Raw genomic sequence first — 15,769 nt, forward strand, 5'->3', positions numbered from 1 at the left:
AAATATAGTTCAGTGTCATTCACTGAGCCAAAAACTCCTAGTGCATGCTGATTTTTTTTTTTTAAGATTGCATTTATTTATTTGACAGAGAGATCACAAGTAGGCAGAGAGGCAGGCAGAGAGGGGATGGGGGGAGCAGGCTTGATGCAATGTGGGGCTCCATCCCAGGACCCTGAGATCATGACCTGAGCCAAAGGCAGAGGCTTAACCCACTGAGCCCCTCAGGTGCCCCACATGCTGATACTGTTCATAGAGTGCCAAAATGCTGTAACGCTCTGTGGGTTCTGGGTCCGACCCTACGTGGATCGGTGTTTATAGAGTACTGAAATGCTGTCAAAGGCTGGGCGCCTGAGTCATAGTACTTAAAGCCATTGAAATCAGCAGACACACCATTTCCCTCTAAAATCTTTCCTGACCCATCATTTTGGGCCAAGGACTCCTCTTTATGCTCCCATGGTACCAGTCCTTGGGGTATCCCACCTCTCTGTCCTCCAGACTGTAAGTTTCTTGAGGGAGCAACTTTGTCTTGCTTACTATTCCAGTCCCAGTGCCCAGCACGGTGACTGCTGTACAGTGATCACACAAACGACTGCAAGTCAGTGGTGCGCATGTGCGAGGTGCCCCTGTTTATTTTGTAGATAGATTTGATCAGTTTGAAATGCATCATTCCTGTCAGCACTCAAAATTAGGATGAAGAGTTTGGGACTGCTTTTTAGGCACTTGTCTCCTTTTGTTGTTGTAGTGAAATTTTTACAATAAAGTAGATGCTTGAAAGGGCCCAGTATTCCTGGTTCTAAAAAAACATTTTTTTTCCAGAATAACAGTGTGACCTTCCTGAAAGTCTCTGCTTACTTTATAAAGACATGAAATCATTTCTTTTTCCTGATAACATAGAGTTTATTGATATTTTCAAATTGCTCTTGAATCCTAACTAAAAAAGAACTTGATAGCAAAGTTATTGCAGATGATTGTTTCTCAAATGTTTTGAGTTTTTTTTTTTTTAATTGTACAAAGTTGAGATAAGAACGCCAGTCATAATTATAAGTAGGTAGTGAAGCCAGGCTTGAATCTCATATTTTTGCCAATTGTATGCTTTCTCTCAAATTAACTGTGTTTTTAATAAGTGAAGTTTCTACATTGGAGTCATAAGGACAGATGTCTGTGTCATACCACGAATACAAACTGTATGATTTAGGGACAATGCCCAAAGCAGATAACTAGAGTGAAGACAAATGAAATTCTTCTTCTGTATTTGTTGGTTGTTGTATGAAGGCAATCACAGACACAATCTGTGTCCTGGGATGTGGTACGTGAAATGGATGCAAGTTCTTGAATTCCATCATTTTGTGTATTCAAATGGATAGAAGACCACAAGGCCCTTTAATTTAGAAATTCCCACAGTTCTCAATACAGTGGCTCTCCAGTGGTTTCAGTTGTCACCTTTCCTAAGGGCTTTGACATCACATCTTCTTCAATGAAGTAATTCGCTTAGCAAGGAGATTTTCATATTTATGACCCATCGGGTAGATTCCAAATGCCCTTTGGTATTTTCTTTATATTGTGGCACACTTGGCTTTGGGTGGTTTCTGCCTCTTATTCATGGTAGCTTTTAAAGCTTTCTCAAGTATGTTTAAGAGAGCTCTAAAATTGAGGCTTCTCATGTATAACTGAGAAATATTTTAGACGTATGAAGGAATGTCATGAAATATGGATCTCATACCAACATTAATGGCATTAACTCTCCAAAAACCACATGTTTTGTTAAAGAACTATGTATCACCTGTCTATCTTTACAGCTATGAAATGTGTAAATTGTATATAATGCAGTAATATCTGAATAACTTATAAAGTGCTATTCAATTGTGTTGCTATAAAATATGGCAGGACTTTTTTTAAGCTTAAAGATATTTATTACACATTAGGAAAACCCTTTGTTTTATAATATATGTTTAAAATATTAAATTTTGATTTATTTTTCAAAATTTGAGTTGATTTCACTGGGCAGTGTTTCCTTGTTTTGCTATGCTATTTAATTTTGGAAGCTCATCAGTTTTCCTTTAGTCTACTGGGTTCCAGATCTATTTGTCCATAGAATACTTTTTATAGTGTGATGTCATGGCAGAACTTCAAAATACATTTATGAGCTATAATAGTGGATTGTAATACTTGGACCAAAATTATGGAAAAATAAAGAAAAACTCTACAAACTAATTCCTGTGAGAAGTACCAATTGTGATTCTTTTTTTCCTTTTAAGATTTTTATTTATTTATTTGACAGAGTGAGGAGAGAGAGAAAGAATGAGTGTGAGCATAAGCAGGGGAGTGGCAGAGGAAGAGGGAGAAGCAGACACTCCTACTGAACAGTGTGTTCAATGTGAGACTTGATCCCCAGACTCTGAGATCATGACCAGAGTCAAAGGCAGATGCTGACTAAGCCACCCAGGTGCCCCCCAATTGAGATTCTTACGCTTTGAAAACTTTATAACGCAATGGAGGAAATTATGGTAACATAATAGAAAAATTAGATTATTGTATAAAGAACAATAAAAATTCAATTTAAAATGAGGTTTTATAAAGCCTTTCAATGAGAACAGTGTTTTTATATCTTATCACACACCTATTTAATATAAGGACAGTGCTTCATAGTTGGATCTGCACAGTAGGTATAATATCTACTTATATTATTATATTTTGTTTTTTAAATTTTTATATTCTTTGCCAGGAAAATGTGAAAATCCTTATTCACACATGTACGTTGTATGAAAAGAAAAAAAACATAGGGATTATTTTGCAACAGATAGGTGCTCTTGAATCATTTAATTTTCAACAGCCATTTCCCATTCTTCTTGCAACTAAAAGCTCTATGTATCTTCCTTTTGAAATGTTTTAGATTTTGAATACATAAGTATTACAACTTATGTTCTTTTTTAAAAAAGATTTTGTTTATTTTGGAGAGAGAGAGTGTGTGTGTATGAGGTGGGGAGGGGCACAGAGGGAGGGAGAGAGAAGCAGATTCCCCACTGAGCACGGAGCCCTTGATCCCAGGACCCTCAGATCATGACCTGAGCTGAAGACAGACACTTAACCAACTGAGCCACCCAGGCGTCCCAAAACGTATGTCTGAGAGCAGTATATTACTAGATGAACAGTGTTCTAGTTTTATTTCTCCCCATTTCAACCTAATAATTAAATAAGATCTAAATTCAACTATGCTATCTCCTTTGTAAAATGCTTGATATTGAACTAACAGGAGAAAAAGGAAAGAAGGGAATGGGGAGGGGGCATGGGTGCGAGGTCTAGCCTAGGGCAAAAAGGGGTGTTAGAGAATTTTTATAAATAGTAAAATTGAAAGTTGATCTGCTTTTAATTATCACCACATGCCAGCAAGTTTTTAAAATGCCAATGATAAAATATTTCTCCCCAAGAAGGTGGACCACTCCGACTACACTCTACTCCTTGGCACACCATTGGTTTCCATTGTATTTTTAAAAAAAAAGAAGAGGAAAATGTCAAAATAGGGTTCTAAAAATTGTGGAAAATTTAAAATGTCTTAATAAATTATTTTAATATAAAAATCAATTAAATTGAACTATTCAGAGGGTAATTACATAACATAAAAATATTAATTCACAGGGACCTGTGATGAATGGCTTGTCTCTCATTTCTGTCAGTGTATCTCTTACGACTGTGCATATGACCTCCTTTTGATATTCTTTGTTACTGTGAGGGTTGAATCATAAACTTTCCTTACTACTGCTCTTTTACCCATTACACCCCCCAAACTAGAATGAGCTTTGTTTAATTGATAACTAATTGCTTTAGGTACATTGAGAATAAATATTATTTGGGTCACCAACAAATTTATAGCAAAATCTTGGAAATCATGAAATTCAGAAAATTCCTTTCTTCCTCCTTTCCTCCCTCCCTTCCTTCTTTCCTTCCTTCCTTCCTATTTTTCTTTCTTCCCTCCCTCCCTCCCTCCCTCCCTCCCTCTTTCTTTCTTATTTATTTTATTTTGTTTATTTATTTTATGGCCATCCTCCATCCCTAGTGCAGGAACCAGGCGCCCTGCCTACCACATTGCCATGGCAACTCAACCACCCCCTACACTGGAACCAGACTCCTTTCTTTTTTAAATAAATTAAATATCCAGACTTAGTTCTGCTAACATTATTGGTTCATCTCCCCACCCCCCAGCTTTACTGAGGTATAACTGACATATAATTGATTCATCTGAAATCCAGACTCCCCCTGACCAACTTTTTGAAACGTGATGCATCAGTTAGTAGTTGGAGTACTAAAGGTGTGAGACTGTTATCTTGATCTTAATTATGACTTTATTGTTCCTTTAATTTTGACAGGCAGAGGAAAACAGGCAGGGATTAAATATAAACCTCGCAGAGACTATATGAAGATTAATGAAACTCTTTTAGAAATAATTTGGGTTTTCATCTCTCTACAGAATGCCGGCATGTGAGAATAAAGGAGGATATTTACTAATATCTTCCACCATTTATTTGAAATGTTAACAGAAGCGCATCATATTTGCAAATGAAGCTTAGTCTATGGTTAAAAATTGATCTCCACCTAAAATTGTTATCAGCTTACATAAAGTGTTTTTTTTTTAAATCTTGTATTTTTTTAAATTTTTTTGATGGTCAGTCAATACTTATAAACTCCAACTTGGACAATATTAAACTGCAGAGTTTCTAAGGTGCTCTGGGTTTCTTAACTCCTCTTATTTTTAGATTAAGAATACAAATGTAACATGTATTTCAGAAATTTAAAAAAATTGATAATGGTAGGCAATGTCATATAATATGATGTAATATGTCTTGCATCTGGACATATACTTGGCCACTGTGCAAAAGCAATGATTGACTATGATGATCACATCTCTTGACACATCATCTTGGACCAAGTGTCACTGATGATGTTGGTTTGTGCTTTGGCTCTTCTTCACCATCTTCAGTGCCGATCCGTGATGATGATGAAATTAATAACAAAATATATTTTTTAAAGATTTTATTTATTTATTTATTTAAGAGAGAGAGAGAACAGGAGCAGGGGGAGAGGCTGAGGGAGAAGCAGACTCCCCGTTGAGCCGGGAACCCAATGCGGGGCTCCATCCCAGAATCCTGGAATCATGACCCAAGCTGAAGTCAGACACTTCACCGACTGAGCCACCCAGGTATCCCAGCAAAAAAATTTTTTTAAGGTTTTATTTATTTATTTGACAGTGAGAGAGAAGGCAAAAGAGGGAATACAGGCAGGGGGAGTGGGAGAGGGAGAAGCAGGTTTCCCATTGAGAAGGAAGCCTGATGCAGAGCTCGATCCCAGGACTCTGGGATCATGACCTGAGCCAAAGGCAGACACTTAATGACTGAGCCACCCAGGCACCCACCCCACCTCCCCCGACAAAGTATTTTTAATGTAACATTTATCATTGTTCAAAGTGGGCTGCAATTCTCCGTAGAATACATGAAGATAAAAGCTTCCTCTTAAGGTACTTGTACCTACTTTAAGGATTTGCTGTAACAAAACATGCTTCCTTGATGTATTTATTAGAACCAACTTATGTGATCTTTTGCAGATGTACTAGATCTTACTTTGGCAATGATCAACAGAAGAGAAAATTATTTTGAATCCTAAATAGTTATAGAAAAGAACATTAGAAGAAAATCACCGATGCCAGAGACCTTAGTCCTAAGAAGCAAATACCTAGGGGTTTTTTGGTTTGTTTTTTTGAGAATATAATACCTTTGGATATACTGTGTATTTAAAAACCAAGTAACAAAACTCCAAGTTTTAGTTCTGACCTTCTTCTAATCTTCCAGTCCGATTGGAAAACCTGTTCTTTCTCTGTCTCTAAACAACTTGAGTACATACTCTTGTTTTTATTTGCTTTGCAAAGCAGTAATCAAACTCTTGGTGGTAAAAATAATTACTTAATAGAAATGATTTTTGCTTTTTGTTGATGTTTTTCTTGATGAGATTTTTCCCAGGGCCAGTTGATGAGGGCATTTGACCATCTGATTTTTACCTGCTGCCATTGACTTTTCCTTTTTGAAGTGAGACTAAGCTTTTGACAGCTCTTTCTTTGGTAATTCATAGAAGAAAAAGCCTTCAGGAAAAAACATTTGTACTTGATTTTAAGGGGTAACTAAATTTCTTTGTTGTTTGCTTTTTTGGAATTGTGTTAAAATTGTGAAATTGTAATGACTAAGTGCATATTTTTGAAGGTTTTTACTTTATTTTCTTCATCAAGAAACAAAACAAAACAAAACAAAACAAAAAAAACAAGCAGACCAGTAACTGTTAACCCTAATTTATTTTTTACTCTTCAAGTGACATTACTTTTAACTGGCAACATTTGGATAATAAAAGCCATGGATTTTAAACCACTTAGTAATTTGGTTTCATTTTTAACACAAATAACACCTTTTCATCCATTTTATATAAACTTCAAACAACATATGTTTTAACTTACTGCCAAATAAGAAGAAATGTGTTACATTAAAGTGCATGTTGTTTGCTTGCGCATTTGGAAATACCATTCATTTTATAGCAATTTTGAGTTATTTTTCTGTCACTTTGTATTCCTATTCAAAGAGACATACAGAAACCCTCACTCAAAACAACTCCCTTAGGGTTTACTCCTGGATGTCAGCAGACATGAGCGGGAGGTACAGTATACAACAAGCTTAGGTCATGGAAATGTCAAGTCTTGGTGACTTGCATTTATTACTATCCTTTGAATTGTGTCCTCTTGAAATTCTGTGAGTGGTATTTTAATATATTTCTTTTGTGTTGAGGTGGGCAAGAAAGAGATGCCATGTCACTTTTTTTCTTTCTCTCTGTTGATATAAAAAATTGAGATGCTCTCCTTCTCTAGGATTTGGTTCAAATTTTAAAACGTGTGTTGCCAAGGGATAGTTACATACAGAATGTGAAATGTTAGTAACATAAGAGACTAGGGCATAAAAATGGGAACTTTTTCAATGTTAAGATGCAATTCAAAGGGTAGGATTTTTTTAATTTAAGGATGTGAAGCAGACATTAGAGAGATTCAGAGCAGATAGATTTTGTTCGGTTCTTCTTCTTACTTTTGGGAACTAAGGGCAGTTTTTTGATTGAGAATTCTGAGGAATAAAGCAATTAGCAGGCACAGGTAGGAATGTTTTGGCTCTAATCAGCTGTGTGATCTTGGATGAGTCATTTTATTTTCTGAGCCACAGGGGCTCAAAGTTTAAGTTCTGATATGACACCAAAGACTGGTACGTGCCTGACAGGATGGGGTGGAGATCTCACGGTGCTAGGAGGGATGAAATGCAGAAGTCCTGCCTCAGATTTAGTCTCTTTGGGCAGCATAAAGATATTGGGGAAAGGGGAAGCTATTAAAAATAACTGATACTATGGAAGTTCACCTTTCCCCCCTTTACATTCCTTATAAACTGCAACAAATTAAGTTTAGTAGCCATCAACAAAAGATGGGTTAATACTCTTCTCAAAGACAAAACAGCACGGCTGTTATGTAGATGGGTGTACTCCCTATATTTGTTTTATGTCAGTTTCTGTATTTTCCTTCAACTTGAACAGTCTGTTAAAGAGTGATTGAAATTTTCTCCAGTGTTCTACAGCAGATTGTAAGGCAAGAAAAGTGGTGGCAAGTGTATGGCAAGAAAGGGTGTTTTGTAACCTAAGTGTTCAGTTTGCTGGTTTACTCCCCATACTGCCTATTTGTCTATCTTCTATATTTAAAGTGATTAAGGCGTATTGCAGGATAAGATGAAGAAGAAGAATAGAAAACAGCTCTCCTGGAGCTTCACTGTGGTTCTAAGACAATGGCGCCCTGGGAGGTTAGAAAGGAATCCCTTCCTGCAAAAGAAAAAAAAAATTTTTTTTAGTCCTTCTTCTTTACCACTTTAAATTATATTGCGAGAATATGGTTTCTTTTAGAGAGACTACGGATTAGAGTTATCTGAAACATATCAGTGAATATAGGAGAGAGAGACTCCTTCGTGGCAGATAAGGTTCAGATAAAATTTATAACTAGTAAATTAAAAAAACATCCCCTGGAAGCTTTCTCTGACCTCTCTTGTCGCCTCTACCTGTTGGGTTAGATGCCCCTCTGTGAAGCTCTTGTAAGCAATACTCTTTGTCTCCTTTTCACTGTGTGAGACATAAATCATCACTAGCACATCACCACTAGCTGGAGAGCTCCGTAAAGGCAGGGGCTGTATGTTATTTGGATTCGTGTTCTCACCCTTGTCACACAGTAGTTGTTCAGGAAATACCTGTTGAATGAATGTCAGAGATGATGGACAGACCTTACTTACATCCACAACCCTACATCAAAATAAGCAGTGCGTTTAGGTTTGACAATATCCTCACTACCTTGTCATTAAGAAACAGATGCCTCAGCAGTCTTCCAGAAGAATTGATATTTATTACCTTTTTTTTTTTTTAAAGATTTTATTTATTTATTTGACAGAGAGAGATCACAAGTAGGCTGAGAGGCAGGCAGAGAGAGAGAGGAGGAAGCAGGCTTCCTGCTGAGCAGAGAGCCCGATGTGGGACTCGAACCCAGGACCCTGAGATCATGACCTGAGCTGAAGGCAGCGGCTTAACCCACTGAGCCACCCAGGCGCCCGATATTTATTACCTTTGAAGGCTATTAAAAATTACATATATGTAGGGGCGCCTGGGAGGCTCAGTCGGTTAAGCAGCTGCCTTCAGCTCACTCAGGTCATGATCCCAGGGTCCTGGGATCGAGGCCCGAATTGGCTCCCTGCTCTGTGGAGAGCCTGCTTCTTCCTCTCCCTCTGCCTGCCTCTCTGCCTACTTGTGCTCTCTCTCTGTGTGTCAAATAAATAAATAAAATCTTCAAAAAAAAGAAAAAGATTACATATATGTAACACTTGTATGTCAAAAATTTTTTTACAGTTTTGTAGTATGTGAAAGTTTCATAAAAATATATTGTCAAGAATGTCGTCACTTGATTTGGGTAACTTGACTGCTTTGAGGCTTTTAAAAGCCTTTTTAGTGTTGATTTAAATACTGTCCTTTACTGGTGGCCAAGGATGTCACTCAGAAGCAATTCTTACTCACCAGTAGTTGTTGGCCAGTGATGTGAGCAAGACAGATCTGGGCCCAAGCCGAAATGTCTAGTCAGGCCCCATTCAGGTCACAGTGTGGTTCAAGCAGACCGTGCACGTCTCTCATTCCCCATCGGAATGAGGTCACAAAGAAAGCTGCCAGTGAATGTACACCAGCCAAAATTTTTACTGTCGTTCTTTCGGGCTGCTGTTGAGTAGATCCAGTTTCATTTCTATTAATGATTAAACTAGATTTCTTCCATGTATAATCACTTTTTGGCAGAATCTCTTCCTTTCTTATGAACTCTAGAATCTCAAAGTAAAGAGTGATACATAATTCTATACCCTAAATGCAGCAAGTTTCCCCCACTGTCTTGTATTCAGAATCAGGCCATATTTACATAGGGCCATAACCAAGTTCATAATTTTCAAAATGTCAAAGCATTTGAAGTTTTTCAGGTTTCTGTGGCAAAAGTCCTCAGTACAATTTTACACAGCCCTTTATATTGACTAATCTAAAGATTTGACTATTCACTTAACAAGCATTATTACACTTTTCTCCTAGAATAAGCCGAAGCTCTTTAAATAAATTGATCCCTTACTGTCCCATAACAATAAAGAGTATTCAGTAGTTAGATTTTTCAGACAGTACCACACAGTATTGTCAATACTTGAAGAGAAGAGCAGCTGTTGTCTCGTGAGTGAGGGCTGAAAGGTGAACATTCCCTACAGATTCAAAGAAGCACAGGCACCCTACTTTATTACCCATGCATAAGTGGAGCTCAGTAGAAAATGTGGTCAGATTTCATGTATATTTCATGGAATAACTACAGCATTTTCCACTGTTGACTAATACAGCCTTTAGAGCCCACCCTTGTAGGTGACTTGTACATTGCCATATACCCTGCAGACACTTATTACATACCAGCTGATGAGGAGAGAGGAATATCCCTGCTTTCCAGTACTGCACGTGAGATAACCAGGTCTTTCTGGTAGAGTTAATTAGTATCTGGTGGTCTTCTACATTCCAAAGAGAATATGACTTTGAATTAACTCTCTTCATAGATGCATTTGTAAGGTCCCCAAAGTAGTAGTCCCACGTTGGGACTTGGGAAATAACATTTAACTGAGTAATGATAACCCAGAGTAATGTAAATGCTTGGTTCTGCTGGCCACTTAAGTCTAAAGTGTAGGCATCTGGGGACTCTGATATACTCACTGGCTTGTGAGAACCTTCCGTTCTTCTGGCACTGATATGTGCTGGCATCATATGTTGCATTATTAGTGCGATGGTCGATGTAGAAGTTAAGTGTCTGTCTTTGCCTGGAATTATTTGCTAGCCAGAGAAACTTAGCCATTTTCAGGTATGGGCCTTTTTAATTGGAAGAGGGAGAATATCCTCATTTATTACTCATAGAGACAGTACATTTGTTATGATTCTTTTCTTAAAGATGAGACAGAATATGAATTAAAACTAAGTACAGTTTTTTTTAAAAAAACTAAGTACAGTTTTAAAGGCTTTTTGAAATAAATTAGAATGCTGGTTTTACATATCTTCATACAAAAAATTATTATTTTAAATTTTATTAGCTGATTGAGTATTTCACCTCAGTTAATACTGGGGATGTTGACAAATAACTATGCATTTCTGTTTTACTGGGGATACTTTGTCTTTGTTTGTTTTTATAATCATCAAAATAAATAGCATAGAATTGGACATATTTCTCAGAAAAGTAAATGATATAGTATTAGACAAGTGTGGAACAAAGTACATGGGGTGAGAAATACGAAGTGGATATGTACAGCTCATTTTATGAAAAAAGAAGTTTTATGTAGGAAAACATATACCTGAAAACATATATAGGAAAACCTATACCTGAAAGTTGCACAACAAAATTATTAACAATGATTGCCTCTAGGAAACAAGCCTCTAACCAGATGGCCTTTTCTGTTTTTTAATTTTATATCCCTCTCTATTAATGTGGTTTGTTTTGAGGAGCATGTACTATTCCTATAATTTAAAAAATTAAGAAGCAAATGGGGCACCTGGGTGGCTCAGTTGTTTAACCGTCTGCCTTCGGCTCATGATCCCAGGGTCCTGGGATCGAGCTCCCACAATGGACTCCCTGCTCAGCGGGAAACCTGCTTCTCCCTCTCCCACTCCCCCTGCTTGTGTTCCCTCTTGTACTGTCTCTCTGTCAAATAAATAAAATAGAATAAAATGTAAAAAATTAAGAAGTAAAAAGAGAGAGAGACTAAGATGGGGACAGGGAGAATGTGAAGGGCTCTAGAAGTCAGAGAACGGCAAGAAAGGTGAAGATTGTGGTTCATTAGAAATGGATCCTAACACAGATCGATTTAGACACTTGCTGGCTAATGGAATCTTCTCGGAAGAGAAATCTGGAGCCCAAGACAGTGGTGGTGAAGAGGGTGCCTGTGTGGAGAGGCAGTAGGACTATAGAAGGAACGTGGTAGTGGAAAAAATTGGGAAGGTAAAGGGATTGTTTATGGAGGTAATGAGAGTGAAATGGAGTATGGCTACGATATAAGTATTTTGTGGCAAGAGTGTTAACCTGGGGAGCTCTTGGGAGTTTCAATATGTGTCTCTATTGAGAGACATCAGTCATAGTGAGCCTTTACTAATTTTATTATTAGTATTCTATTTTTATTTTTATTTTTATTTATCAGAAAATGAATGATACTTAACCTGTCCAGGCAGCCTCAATGCAACAACATGACTTCAGGCTGCTGAGTGGACCAGGTTATACTAACATTCAGGACTGGAGCTATTTATTTTCTCAGTTTTGGTAATGACCTATGTAAAATATTTTTAGAATTGTCTTACACGAGGTTAGACTCTTACACCTAGGAATCAAAGCATAAGAAGCTATTTATTAGCTAGTGGGCTGATTAGCCATTAGCTATGCTAGACATTTGGAATTACATATATATATATATACATATATATATATATAGACATAGAAACATATACACACACATTCTCTAAGGAAGGTTAAAATCTATAAAGCTAAATATATTCATTAGTATCACTTAGGAGATGCTCTCCTTTGTCATGTTTCTTTGGCAAAAGCTAGCAGCTCTGTTAGCAGTGGTTTTGATGATAAAATCCTGCAATTCAAGAGGTTGGCTTTTTCAGCAAGACTGCTACCTTGGGCAATGCTGGACCAACTGTGAGAGGTCTGTTTTCTTGAGACCTGGAAAGCTGTTCTGTTTGCTAAACAAAGGAATTGTTGATTTCAGTGATTTAATTCCCCTTTTGGCTAAAGGCTGCTGAATGAAAACAGTGCTTATTTGGGAAGGAATCTGTTGCTAAGGCAACTGATATCTCCTTAATTATTGGCCAATATTCCCATATGAGATTGGTCTCTTTTGATTGTTGGAAATAACCAAATTATCCTGAGCACTTTCAAGTCTTGAATTTGGTGTTGATGATGGGGGTGGGGATGGAAAAAGGATTTTTCTCAAGTTTATAATCAGAAATCTCCCATTTGGGTTGAGATAGTGAAGGTACTATGTTCGAGGTAGTGGTGGTAGTAAAAATATAGGTAACCATGTCATTTTTGCAAAATCTTCTGCATTGTAAGAGATCTTGTTACTTAAGGCTGGTTGCAGTTATGAGATTAATGACCTATGTTCATTCTTTTTTAAATTGAATTCTTTGATGTCTAAGAAAATATGTCTTAATCAGTTGTTTATCCTCAAGAATGGGCAGATCTGAGGAGAAACTTGTAAGTACTATTTGAGTAATTATGCTAACAAGGGCTGTCTTCCGAACTATCCACAGCCATTTATGTGAAGTTCTTATCTTGAATGTATCTAGTGGTGCATATGTTGACCTTGGAGACTGATCTCTTTCGCCTATTACTTTGTAGGATCATATAAAAGGCCTATATGGCTTCTTGTCTCTTGGCCGTGCAGTTGTTTGATCATTTAAAATTAATTGAAGCTTTGAATATAGACAGGCAAAATTCTGTTGTATTCATAACATACTTACTTCATGATTGTTCTCTAGTCTGAAGGACATACTGAGAAACCATTACAATTCTTACAAAATAGGAGTTTGTCTTTATAATTTTATTGTATGTCTTTTAAATACTGAACCGTGGATAATAGAGATCACATATCTTGTGTTTTACAACAAAATGGGGATTCACTGTACTTGCCCTCTGCAAGCCTGGTGAGCATTGATGATGTTCTTCTAAGATTACTCAGGGTGTCCCACGTCTTCTAGCTGAGTGAATGTGAGGTTCTGAAATTGATTGTGATTTTTATGCTGTGGAACCACGTGGGTTTTTCAGGACTCACATGAAAGGCTTTTGGTACAATAGGACTGAGTCAATCTCTTTTGGATGGTTATAGTTCTTACTCAGTATTAGTCTTTCCATGTTTCATTCATGGGGGATGACATTGGTTTTACACCTTGGGTTGAATTGAATATGAAAAGCTTGCACTATGTATTGGACCTATACTTAAGTTGGATTTTATGTACATATTTATTATCTATTCTAGACTTTTAGAATTTCACTCTTCATTTTACTCTTCAAGAAGTAAGTACAAATGAGATTCACTTGATGAAAATATTAAAATACATGAACAGGGACAATAGCCTGCAACACCGTTGACTAAAACATAAGCACAAAACTACAGAATATAGGTTCAAAATAGTTGCTGTCCCCACATGTGCCTTCAACATCATTAATCTGTTTCTCAGGTGTGGCTTTTGCATTATCTACTGAAGTTCTTCCATCTAAGGCTGCAAATATAACTATACAAGTTAATCCAGGATACATTTCAAATTGGCCTCCTTTTAAAAGGAGAGGAAGAAACAGGCTCCTCACCGAGCAAGGAGCAAGGAACCTGATGCCTGACCTAGGATCATGACCACCTAGCCATCTTAGTATGCCTTATTTTTCAATTCCATCATATTTATAAAATTTTCAAAGCTATTGTTTTAGTCATTTATCTTAAGAGATTACTTTTCTGGATTATGATGTGGAAAAACAAATTTTCTTAAGATTGTACAGAGAATCGATTCTTTGTGTTGATTAGATTGTAAATACTTGACCCAAGTTAAGGCATATGTTATCCTCTGTGCATGTTAGTCTATTAGTTTGTTTTGTCACATAACATTTGATTCCATTTTCCAACCAAAATACAGCATTTTGGGGCGCCTGGGTGGCTCAGTGGGTTAAAGCCTCTGCCTTCGGCTCAGGTCATGATCCCGGGGTCCTGAGATCGAGCCCCACATGGAGCCCCACATTGGGCTCTCTGCTCAGCGGGGAACCTGCCTGCTTGCTCCTCTCTCTCTGCCTGCTTCTCTGCCTACTTGTGATCTCCATCTGTCAAATAAATAAATAAAATCTTAAAAAAAATACAGCATTTCACCATTTTCTCAAATTCATTGAAGATCAAAGATATAGAGAATATTTTGTTAGTGTTTTCTTAGCTTTTTTTTTTTTTAACATCTGTTTTGGGATGCCTTGGTGGCTCAGTCAGTTAATCTCTGGCCTTAAACTCGGGTCATGATCCCAGGGTCCTGGGATCAAGTCCTGCATCAGGCTCCCTGCTCAGTGGGGAACCTGCTTCTGCCTCTGCCTGACTCTCTCCCTGCTAGTGCACTCTTTCTCTCTCCCTGGCAAATAAATAAATAAAATCTTTTAAAAAAAAATCTGTTTTCTGGGGATTATACTTAGTACTAACTTTCAATTTGCATAACACATAAATATATTTGATGTAAATATTTTATATAGGTTTTTATGACAAATCTTAGTCTTTCTATACATATATATGACAATTTTTTTCTTTCTGCAAAGTAGTCTTCTTTTCCCCCCAGTCTAACTGTGGTTAATTTGTTAGTCAGTAGTTTATTTCTGTGCTTGGTCTCTTTCTTTTGAGAAAACATTGACACGTTTTTACTACTGGACATTTTCTTTGAGGGAGGTAGAACCATTGACTGTGTATGCATGTGTGCACCAGAGAACATACAAGAACAAAAGAGAAACATTCCATCACTTCTTGAAGGGTCTATTGAAAATGCTACATATTTCTATAGAATCTAAAACTGTAATTTGGAACAGGAATGAGGAAAGAGACTTGTAAAATTTAAGTTTTCTATTGCTTGGTGCATATGGTACATTCCATTCCATCTTTCTTGATATTTCTCCAATTGATAGAGTAACTTCTACATAAGCTTTAGCCCAGCCAAGACTTGGACAAATTTGAACACTGGTTGTACTCAGGGAACACGCTAAGGCACACTTCAAATGTCTGAATTAGACCATACATTAGAAAATATAAAGGTTATAGGAGGCTTGCCTCTAGCAAAAATCATCAAAGAGATACACATTTATGTTTGATGCTTCCCAACTTACCAGCCATACCTCATCAATTGAATTATCTTTTTCCTCTCATAAACGCTGTCCAGTGCTCTTATGCACCCTGTGACTGGTAAGGATCCTTTTCTCATCACTCCCACGGCCTGTTCTTCTCCTGTTCTCTTTCTGCACTCCAAGCCTTACCATCTCCCATGTCCTTGCACCCTGTCCATGCCTTTAAACATTGCCAAGGGTGCATTTCAGTCCCTCTGTGCTGCATTGTCGTAGGAATTAGTTCAGTGCACTAATCACCGTCAGATTGGTAATGGCTGATGA

General features: G+C 37.3%; 1 protein-coding gene across 1 annotated transcript in view; it reads left to right on the forward strand.

Annotated features, from left to right (window-relative positions):
- CAMKMT (calmodulin-lysine N-methyltransferase) overlaps window positions 1-15,769 on the forward strand; it is a 378,203-nt gene that overhangs the window by 129,690 nt on the left and 232,744 nt on the right. The window lies entirely within an intron of this gene.

The sequence above is a fragment of the Mustela nivalis genome, assembly GCF_964662115.1.
Source record: "Mustela nivalis genome assembly, chromosome: 8".
NCBI lineage: Eukaryota > Metazoa > Chordata > Mammalia > Carnivora > Mustelidae > Mustela > Mustela nivalis.